The following is a 12,234-nucleotide window of genomic DNA, read 5'->3' as shown; positions in this document are numbered from 1 at the left end:
TGCCTCCGCAGGCCCCAGTGACAGCTTGCTTCCTGATGGTCCCCTGCAGCACAGGATGGATTTGCTAGGCTCTAGCTGGGCTGTTTTGTGCAGTGACCAAGGGCACACATTTTGTTAGACATTCGGTCTGAATGAGGGGCTCAAGCCTTTAGTTTGTGGCTATGGAACAGAGAAAAGCTAACTGACCCAGAAGGGGATTGAACTTGTGACCCAGATTTCAGAGCACCAGGCTCTAACCGCTGGGCTGCAGACACAGCACCTCCAGAGGGAGGTTTTATGGGAGACTTGCCTTGCATTTTAAATCCTGGGCCCTTCTCTCCGATGCCCGCTCCTCAGTGCTGAAGATTAAGAAACTGAGGTTCATGCGAGAGCAGGGTGAGAAGAAAATAAATCATGATTTAAATTCATGCCTCTGGACGCGTAGCTTAGCCCACTGAACCCCTCTCGCTTCATCTCTGCCACCTCCATTCTGTGATTTATTTCAGGCGATGGCCCTCTGTGTATGTGTAAAAATCCCCCTGAATGCTTTCCCCTGAGGGCAGTCAATGCGTCTCTCTGAAGTTTAGCGCCAATGCTGATGTGTGCAAAGGGATGAAAAACGTACATTTTCAAGTTTCCCCAAAGCTCGGAGCCAAAAGAAAAAAAAAAGAAGAAAGAGAAAAAAAGTTGTCCATTCCCCTTTTTCAGCCCTCGCACTTCAAATGCTAATGAAAAGTGTGTTGTCTTGGGCCCTGAATAGGTCTAAAATGCTCTGGTTTGGAAGTATTTGCATACCCTCCTGAATGGGGAGGCAGCCAGCAGACGGGATTAGCGCTACACATCAACTCCTCCAAAAAGGAGCTGACAGGGCTGAAGAAAATAGAGTGTAGGCAAAAGCCCAACTGGAAGGTGAGGGGGGGATGTATCTTCTCTGGAGACTCATCCTTTCCTTCTTTCTCCCTCAACAAATACATACATACATACAAACAATACACAGAGGAGGTGTAAAGTAAAGGAATTTGCACCAAAAAAGTGTGTGTGGGGGGTGGGGGTGGGGGTGGGGAAGAGAATCATAACCTGTCACTCAAAAACCACTAGCAACTTTTTAATTTTGCAATTCAGCAACATGCATGCAATTTCTATTTCTAATTACCTGTTCTTTTCTTGAGGATAAGTTGACCTCTGGCCGTACGCACGCAGTCTTTCACAAGCTGGCACTGTTCTGCATTTTCCATGTTCATTTTATATCACACAATTGTTCTTTCCCCCATCTTTGGAGCTCCGTAAAGTGCTATTTTTATTGGCTGCTTAATCTTCCTTTGTTGTGTAACACTACTCTTCCTTAGTTACACGAGGTGTCTTCATGCTTACAGCCCTTGATTCTGATGGGTTACATCCTGACAATAAATCCTTCTAAGGTTTGTTCAAGCCCAAATGGCACGAATGTCTTCATAATTTTTCTGTTTTATCAATTGGTGGATTACTGACTTTCCCAGTTTCCCTTCAAACATACAATTAGTTTGAATGATAATTTTTGACCAATGTTTCAGTTTCTATGATCTTAACTTTTCAGATACTTTAGCATCCCTGAGTTGGTATCTTTTACTATCAATATCTTTAATATCTGTTTCTTTAATCACTAACAAGAATTAAAATGTTTTCACTTGTTTGTTTCCTATTTGTATTTTCCCTTGGAGGAATTATCTGTTCTTTGCTCATTTATCAAACGGAATGTGGACTTCTATAACCTTGAATAGGTCTTTGCAAGTATCAATATGAGCACTTCAGATGCAGATATATTGTTCTAGTCTGTTCTTTATTCTTGTTTTGTTCTTTAGCATGGTATAAGTGCATTCAAATCTCTATATTTTCAAACTGATCTATTTTGTCGTGTGTGGTTCCAATAAATATTTTGTGTGGAATTCTGAGCTTCTAAATGCAAGACAATGTACCAACTTAATATGAAGATGAAGGTGGAGGAAGTACTGAAGGGCACTAGTCAGCTATGAGCTAAGAACTAAAAGAAGCATGTTTCCAGGCTTGATAGCCTGGATTCTGTGGCATACCTGCCCCTCCTGCCTCTTCATCCTTTTGTGGAGCCCAGGGATCACCAGCCAGTGGACAATTGCAGGGCAGTCTGATTTAAGCTCTTAGGGAATCTTGCTTTCCAGGCACAGATGCCAAGGACTCATTTCTCTGGCCACTCTTTTGTTGAAATAAAAATTCGTGCAAAAGAAATTAACTATATTGCAACTAAAAAATTATTTCTTGTTACTAGTGAACCACAGATTAATTCATTAAAAATACTTTATCTTATAATGCCTAAAATAAAAGCCATCAGCTTGCATGAAAAATGCATTAGATTTATGACAACCTTTTGCCATTAGATCCTTAGAGGTGAATCGAAAAAACATCAAACTCTAAGAAGCAGATGGTTTAGGCATCTTCCTTTTGAGTGTTAGAGTTAAATTTTCTATCAGGGAAGCTGAGATGATACCAAAAAATTCCTTTTCCTCCTTACAAAAAATGACATACCTGGTTGTATTAAAGTAACATTATGCACGATGGAGACACTTAACAGGGAATTTTTAAATCTTTGTCCCAAAGAGATCTTTAAAAGCAAGACAACTATACATATAAGTCTATTAATATGCAGGTGCAACTCTTCTTTTTAAAAAAGGACTTATTTAAAGCCTTTCTACAACTATTAATTTGTGATTTTGTTTAATAATGCACATCATGCTCTATAATAGCCTCATTTTCGAAATTTTTTAAAGAAGTTTTTTTTTTTTTTAAGGAATCTTTTTTGTTTCCTTGTTGAAGCTCTTAAAACTTTGAGCCAAGTAGGGCTATGAACTTTGAGCCAAGAAGGGATATAAAATGAAAAATAATGCAAAGATTTTTTAAAATAAAGCTCTATCTACCTATCTACCTATGTATCATCTACTTGTCAAGTGTGTGCACATTACCACACATTCATTGAGCACCTAATAAGCCCAGTGTTTTCAAGGACACAAACAGATATCTCTTGTGCTCACAAAAATAAAAAGATAAATCACAATAAACACTAGCATATGCTACATACCAAATTAGTGGCAAAGGCGAGAGATGTACAACGGTGATAATCAAAATGTAGCCCACGGGCTCATGCCAGCCCCCAGAATGTTCTGGTCCGAGGTGATATAAATGCAGAAATTGAGAATATGCATTTAGAAACTTTCATAGAAATTTGACAGAGTGATATTATGTTTGTTGAACCCCATAATTATGTATCTGGCCTTGTACTTTGTATGGATTTGCTTTGTTAAAACCCCTTTATTCTAGTTGTTTATTTGTATTATATTTTGCAAAAAAAGACATGTATGAATGATAATCTTAAAAGCAAGCCTGGTCATTCACCCTGAACAACACTGAGACAGAATGTACACATTTACACAATGGCTCAGCATTCTGTCTGTAGTAGAAAACCCTACGGAAGAGCATGCATACTTTGTCAGAAAAGGAAGTTCTTCTGCTGAAACCATATCTTTTCTGCCTCGGAGCTTTCCTCTACCTTCATGTCTTTTAAGGCGGTTATCTTTCAAGATAATTATTATCACCATTCAGTTCTGAAGTTTAATACCAAGAGTAAAAGTCACATTTCCTGCTAAACAGCAAATATCCTGATGAAGTCCCAATAGTTTATTTTTTGCTTTTGTTTCCCTTGTCTCAGAAGACCTATGGCCCATCTTAACGAGATTACTGCCTATGTTCTCCTCTAGGATTTTAATGATTTTACATCTTACATGTAGGCCCTTAGTTCATTTTCAATTCATTTTTCTGTATGGTGTAAGAATGGTCCAGTGTCATTCTTCTGCATGTTGCTGGACAGTTTTTCTAACAGAAAGACTATCTTTCTCCCACTGGATATTCTTTCTTGCTTTGTCTAAGATTAAATAACTATGTACTTGTGGGTTCATTTCTAGTTTTCTATTCTGTTCTATTGATCTATGTGTCTGTTTTTGTGTCAGCACCATATTGCCTTGATCATGAAAGCTTTGTAATGTAACTTGAAGTCCAGAATTGTGATATCTCCAGCTTTGCTTCTTTTTCCAGTTTGCTTTGTCTATTTGGGGTCTTTTGTGGTTCCATACAAATTTTAGGATTGTTTATTTCAGGTCTGTGAAAAATACTGTTGATATTTTGATAGGGATTGCATTAAATGTGTAGCGCTAGCATAGACATTTTAACGTTTGTTCTTTTGATCCATGAGCATGGAATGTCTTTCCATTTCTTTGTGTCATCTTCAATTTCTTTCATCAGCCTTTTATAGTTTTCAGAATATAGGTCATTCACCTATAGGTATCTTATGGGGTTTGGTGCAATTGCAAAGGGGATTGAGTCTTTGATGTCTCTTTCCGCTGCTTCATTACTGGTGTATAGAAATGCAACAGGGGTGCCTGAGTGGCTCAGTCATTTAAGCGTCTGACTCCTGGTTTGGGCTCAGGTCATGATGTCAGGGTCCTGGGATGGAGCCCTATGTTAGGCTCCACACTCAGAGGGAAGTCTGCTTGAGGATTCTCTCTCCTTCTGCCCCTCTCCCTGCTCATGCTCTCTCTCTTTCACAGAAATAAATGATGAATGAATGAACGAATAAGTAAGTAAGTAAATAAATAATGAATAATAAATAAATAAATAAATCTTTTTTAAAAAAGGAAATGCAACAGATTTCTGTACACTGATTTTGTATCCTATGAGTTTATTGAATTCATCTATCAGTTCTAGCAGCTTATTGACAGTCTTTTTGGTTTTCTATATAGAGAATCATATCATTTGCAAATAGTGCAAGTTTTACTTCTTCCTTGTCAGTTGGATGGCTTTTATTTCTTTCTGTTGTCTGATTGCTGAGACTAGGACTTCCAGTACTTTGTTAGATAACAGTGACAAGGGCAGCCTGGGTGGCTCAGTGGTTTAGTGCCGCCTTCAGCCCAGGGCCTGATCCCAGAGATCCGGAATCGAGTCCCATGTCAGTCTCCCTGCATGGAGCCTGCTTCTCCCTCTGCCTATGTCTCTACCTCTCTCTCTGTGTGCCTCTCTCATGAATAATTAAATAAAATCCTTAAAAAAAAAAAAGATAACAGTGACGAGGCTCGACATCCCTGTCTTGTTCCTGACCATAGAAGAAACACTCTCAGTTTTTCCTTATTGAGGGTAATATTAGCTGTGGCTTTTTTGTACATGGCCTTTATTATGTTGGGGTATGTTCCCTCTAAACCTATTTTGTTGAGAGTTTTTATCATGGATGGATGTTGTACTTTGTCAAATATTTTTCCTGCACCCATTGAAAGGACCTGACAGTTCTTATCCTTTCTTTTATTAATGGCATGTGCCATGTTGATTCATTTGTGAATATTGAACCACCCTTGCAACTCAGGAATAAATCACATTTGATGGTGGTGAATGATTCTTTTAATGTATTGTTGGATTTGGTTTGCTAGTGTTTTATTGAGGATTTTTGCACCCATATTCATCAGAGATACTGACCTATAGTTCTCTTTCTTAATAGAGTTTTTTTTTTTTTTTAATCTGGTTTTGTTATCAGGGTAATGCTGGCCTCATAGAATGAATCTGGAAGTTTTCTTTCCTTTTCTGTTTTTTAGAATAGATTGAGAAAAATAGGTATTAACTCTTCTTTAAATATTTGGTAGAATTCACCTGTGAGGTCATATGGCCCTGGACCTTTTTTTTGGAAGACTTTTTATTACTGATTCAATTTCTTTGCTGGTTATTGGTCTGTTCAAACTTTTCTATTTTATCAAAATAAAAAGCTTCTGGATAATGAAGGAAACAATCAATAAAACTAAAAGGAAACCTACTGAATTGGAGAAGATATTTACAAATGATATATTTGATAAAGGGTTAGTATCCAAGATACATAAAGAACATATAAAATTCAACACCAGAGATGCCTGGGTGGCTCTGTAGTTGAGCATCTGCCTTTGGCTCAAGGCATGATCCCACAGTTCCGGGATCGAGTCTTTCATTGGGCTTCCCTGAATGGAGCCTGCTTCTCCCTCTGCCTGTGTCTTTGCCTCTCTCTGTGTGTCTCTTATGAATAAATAAATAAAATATTAAAAATAATAATAAAATTAAAAAGTAAAAAATAAATAAAATAAAATTCAACACCAAAAAAACAGATAATCTAATTAAAAACTAGCAGAAGACATGAAAAGACATTTCTCCAAAGTAGACATACACATGGCCAATGGAAGCATGAAAAGATGTTCAACATGACTCATCATCAGAGAAATACAAATCAAAACTATAATGAGATATCACTTCACACCTGTCAGAATGGCTAAAATCGACACCAGAAAGAACAGATGTTGGTGAGAATGTGGAGAAAGGGGAGCCCTCCTGCACTGTTGGTGGGAATGCAGACAAGTACAGCCACTGTGCATGGAGTTAGAAGGTATTATGCTAAGGGAAATAGTCAGAGAAAGACAAATACCATACGATCTTACTATATGTGGAAGGTAAGAAACAAAACTAACAAGCTCAGGGCAAAAGAAGAGAGAGAGAGAGAGAGAGAAATCAAGACACAGACTCTTAACTATAGAGAGCAAACTTTTGGTTACCAGAGGGAATATGAAGTGAGGAGATGGGTTGAATAGGTGATGGGAGTAAGGAGGGCACTTGTGATGAGCACTGGGTGTTGTATGCTAAGTGTTGAATCACTATATTGCACACATGAAACTAATATTACACTGTATGTTAACTAACTGGAATTTTTTTAAAAACCTAAAGAGAAACACGTGAGTATCTTATAAAAAAACCTCAAGGAAAGGAAAGCTAAAAGAATGCTGGAAGAAAAATTTAAAAGATAACCTGTCAAAGTGTGTTCTATCATTTTTCCAACTTATCGGGGTACAGAAATCACTCAAAGGGCAAATTCCCATTTTCATATTTGCCTGACAAGTTCCTATAGAGTTAAGGAAAATGAATGATTAAAGGCTTATACCTTTATAAGGTAAAGATACATATATGTGTATATACATAGATTTTTATATGTTAAGTATTATATATTGTTTTATATATTATTTAGTATCATATATTATATGTTATATAGTTATTATGGTACATGTATAATATTTTATAATACATGGGTGGTATATAATAAAAGTATAATTAATTATAGAATTTTATAGACTGTTAATATTGACATAAGCATAGATTTATGAAAACTTAGAACTGAAGGAGACCTTCAAGGTTATGTCAAAGTATTTTCCAAAATATGTTACATGGAAGTATTGTGAATGGTCCTACAGAAGGAAAAAAGCTTCTGAGCTTAAATAAATTTGGATAGTTTTGAGTTAAATCCAGTTGCTACTGCTGAATTTCTCAGAGTCTTTAGTAACATTTTGTGAACAAAGGGTCTCTGCACTTTTGTTTTGCACTGAGTCTCACAGATTATGCAGCCAGTCCTGCTAGGAAGGCTGACCCTTGAAGGGAACTTTTGCACAAAATCCTGAGGGAGGTAAGAAGAAGGCTGTGAAACTAAGGGGGGCAGAGGGAAAAGCATATGCAAAACCTCCGAATGGGAACACGCCCAGTGTGCTCTGGGCACAGCAAGGGGGATGGAAAAAATGAACAAATTGGAGAGGAGAAGTAGCTGAAGTCACCTTGGTTTGAGGTGGGGAAGAGGGGCTGAGCCGACAGAAGGGCCCTGAAAGGCCACTATGAGGATCTTTAGCTTTTCTCTGTGTGAGAAGGAAACACAGCACAGGAAGGTTTTGAGCAGAGATGCAACATGATCTGATTGACCTTTAAGTAAGACCATCTTGGCTATAAGGTTGAACCACCAGAAGTGTGAGGGTGGGGAATGGTCAGGAAGAACATGGAAGCCAAGGCTAGGAGACCACGCTGGAGGCACTGCACTGGTCTAAGCAAGAGACGGTGGTGGCCCAGAGGAGCCACAAGCCATCCCAAATGCTGAGTGGCTGGCTGGGATGTCAGAGAGCGTCCAGGTGACCACAGGAGTTTGGGTTTGCAGCGACAGAAGAGAATTGCCAATAATCAGGAATCAGTTTTAAGGGTTCTATTTGGACATATTAGCTTAGAAATACAGAGTGTCCACCTGGATATAAACCTAAGGGCTCAGGAGATGGCGTGACTGGAAAATGTAAATTCCAAAGTCGTCAATTTATGGATTGTATTTAAAGCCATGGGATTGGATGACATTCCCAAGGAGGGGGATGGATCAGGACAAGTAGAGCCCAGACTGGAGCCTTGGGAAATGTGAAAAGTGAGGTGACCAGGGAGATGAGAACATACTTGCAAAGAAGGCTAACAATTTTTGGCAATATCAAGAATTAGGATCATTTCAATCATCCTTATCCTTTTCTGATACCCATAATATTGGTAAAAACCTACCTGGTAAAAGTTTCATGGCATGATTTAGGAATCTAGAACAATCTATGGTCCACAGTAAGGTTCAATGACTTATGACAATTTATTATTCATATTTAAGGATTGCTCTTTTTATTTCACCAATGAGGAAACAGGTTTAGTGATTTCCAAGCAGGTGTAGCTGATAACTGACAGAATCAGAATCACATCCAAGTCCTTTTGTCTCCAAAAATCTGTGCTTTTTCTGTTGCTTGCCCTAGGTGACTTTGCTCCCAAATAGTCTTACCTGTGCCAACCAGGAAATAAAATCTAAAACTCACAAGCGCCTATCACTTGTGGAGCACTTTAATGTCCAAGAAACAGATTGGAACAAGAGCGGCTACACAACCATTCAGTACAGTTGTCAAAATGACCTGGGTGGATGTGGGTGGGCTCTTTCAGGTGTATGGTTTCGGTGTGGGATTTGGGGGATTTTTAGCATTGGTGATTAATAGTTACCAACTCACCAGAAGACATGAGCTGTTGGTCAAAGCTCCTTTTTGGGGAGTGCTCGTCTGTATTTGTTTTCAGCTTTATGAAGATATGATTGATAAGTAAACATTGTCTGCATTTAAAGTGTACAGTGAGACTTTTTGGTACAAGGAAGGTATATCATTGTAGAGAAAGCTTACATTCTATCAAGGATTTTCCCTGGGCAGGGAAAAAAGAATTTTTCTCATTTCACCTTCTCTCTCTTCATTCCTTTATTCTCTTCATTCCTTCATTCTCTTCACTCATTCATTCATTCTCTTCATTCCTTCATTGCTCCATTTCTTTCTTCCTCATTCATTCATTCATTCATTCATTCATTCTCTTCATTCCTTCATTGCTCCATTTCTTTCTTCTATTCTCTCTGTTCCTTCCTCCCTCCTTCCCTCCACTATTTCTTCTTTCCTTTCTTCTTCCTTCCTTTCTCCCTCCCTCCCTCCACTATTCCTTCTTTCCTTTCTCCTTCCTTCCTTCCTTCCTTCCTTGTCTCTTCTTCCTCTCTTGCAGAGAGGACTTGGGTTCGGATCCAAAGCAGCTCTACACAAGGTTATGAAGAACTGCAGGGCCACTCACTTCAGTGTTTATACAGAGAAATAACCCTGCCAGAAGTAGCAGATGGTGAAGTTTCTGGTGTTTCTTTGCCTGGTCAACTTCCACCCTGACGTGAACAAGATGGCTTTACTTCTACTTCCCTACAGACCCCTCTTATACCCCCTACTCTGTTATACAGATTTCCTCACAATGCAAAAGTAGAGCATTTCCCTGGAATCTTTTATAAGCTGAAATGCTATAAGGGAAAGAAGGAATTACCACTAGTTTATATGGAAAAAAAAATTGAGCTTTTCCTAGCCCTCCAAAATAACCTCTCTCAGGCTTTTCTTATATTTTAGGACACATCTTGCTGAGGAATAAATGAGTTGAGATAAGAGGCACGGTTCATGGAGGCCTGAATGCTGAGATGCTATGGGTAGTTCCCAGGGCAGGAGGCTGACCCGGCCTTTTGCACCGCGCCTGTCACAGCTTGCCGCAACGCAAATGCTGAATGGTATCTTCCCTCTTCATCTCGTTTCATAAAAGCAAAAATCGCCTTTGGACTTAATTCGGTTAGTAAACAGGCACTAATGTAGGTCCTTCCTGAAAGCCAAGGGGCATAAGGCAAACTCGCAAAAAGCAAAGGATACCTATGTCACAATTCATCTACTTCTATGATGCGTATGCCACCGGAGCGAATCAGCTGAAGGCTTGGGACTCGGTGTTTCAAGAATGAAAAGCCTTGTTGGAAAAGACAGTGAGGAGTCCAAGAAATGAGTAATGCAGTGGAGTGATTGCGAGGGTGGAGTCTGGACACAGAGTGCACAGGATCCAACTTGGTCTGGCACTTACCAGCTTCACAACCAGAGACAAATCGTTGAACCTCCCCGAGGCTCTATTTCCACGTCTCTAAAAAAGAGGGATAATAGAACCTCTTCCTCGGGGTTGTTAGGAGGCCTACATATGTAGCAATTAATACATGTGGCATGTGATCCTGATCCCGCTTCCCGAAGCACTTTGTCCAGAGGTCTGCAGGGCAAATTCCTTTATCTCCTCCAAGAATCTGGATATCATCTTTCCAGTGAGCTAAACCCAGACCACCTTATTTCAATCACAATACCCTCGACACCATCCTCGGACCCCTGAGTCCTCTGTTCCAATTTTACTATTTTTATAGCACGTATCATTTTCCACCATACTATATAATTTGCTTGTTCATTACGTGCTCCTTACTAAGCTGGAAATTCAATATTTGGGACTTAAGGAGATTCTAGTTTAAAACAGCTGCGTCTGATTACATGTTTGGCACTTACTGGAGTGTGACATTAGCATGTAATGACTGAGGTTGGCTTCGTTCAAAATAAGTCCTTGAACACTAAACCTGCACAATATCTGTTCCTGAAAAGCTAAAGGGATTCTTCCCCCAGAGACCTGTGTGCAGAATGATATACAGATGTTAGTCTCAGACACTCCAGCAAGGCTGCCTCTTCTGGACATGGCTCCGTACGACCTGTATAACAACATAAACTCTGGAAAGAACATAAGAAACAAATACCTGAAGGCACTGGAAAGCATCCTCACACACACAAAGGCAAAGTCTGGAAAGGGAGTGACTATTGGAAAAAGGAAATGTCGTTGGGTGGGTTCCTATTCTTATGACTGCCCATGGTTTACTGGCCTGAAAACCTAGAGGATAGATTTGAGAGCAATTACAGAAGAAGGGAGGTTCCCTGGGTGAATGGGACAGAGAGACACAGCCATAAATCCTGTATATAAATTTTGCTTAAATCCCTGGCTGATCTCAAACCACACATGGATAGCGAAGGGGCAAACTCCTAAGGGCTCATTTATGGAAAAAAAAAAAAGAACTGAATTAAAATTTCAGCTACTGCTCACTGCAGGGAGACCAAAGTTTGCAGATGAGTTCACTGAAATTAACTGTTTGATAAGACAAACGAACAAAAATCAATACTCTTTATAGGAGCATAGCGCTATCCAGAGTTCAGACATTGCATCATCTACGATTTACAGGATACAACCCAAAATTATTTGACATTTAAAAAAGGACATTGTAAAAAAAAATAAAATAAAATAAAAAAATAAAAAAAATAAAAAAGGACATTGTGACTCATAGTGAAGAGACAGCCAAAGGAGAATGACTTTGAGATAATGCAGAATTTGGAATTATCGGACAACAATTTTAAATCATCTGTGATCCTCATAACCGATTAAAGACAGAAAATATCAGCAGAAAAATAGAAATCACAAAATTCAAATGGGAATCATATGACTAAAAAAGGTAATGTAAGCAATAAGAAGCCACTGGGTAGATTGAAGATGAAAAATAGTTAATTCAAAAATAAATCAATAGAGATACTCTAATACAAAGAACGGTGATTTTAAAAAAAGCAGGTCTGATTTCTCTCAGGGATGATTCTTGTTTTTGTTTGTATGTTTGTGGACTGGACTGTGGCCCTACCCCATGGAACTCTGTTACAAGGACCCTTCAGAAGCCATGGGATGACTGATGCTGGGGGGTTTACCCTCGGGGGCTCTCAGGCCACTGAATGAGGCTGGAGCCAGTTCACAGGCCGTGTTAGGATCCACAGCCTGGATGCACTTCCACATGCCCATTGCTCAGTGCACACAGGTAGGTGTGACTCCCGAGTCCCTTGGCCTATGGTGCTGGTGATGGCATCACGTCCCATGGGGCTGCAGCTGAGTCTTCAGGGGGTGGGGTGGTTTCTAGGTCTGTAGCCAGAGTCACAGTTGGTGAGTCAGCAACGTGGCTGTGGGCCTATGTTCCCA

This window comes from Canis aureus, chromosome 13 (assembly GCF_053574225.1).
Source record: "Canis aureus isolate CA01 chromosome 13, VMU_Caureus_v.1.0, whole genome shotgun sequence".
NCBI lineage: Eukaryota > Metazoa > Chordata > Mammalia > Carnivora > Canidae > Canis > Canis aureus.
Note: the sequence above shows the minus strand (reverse complement) of the source record.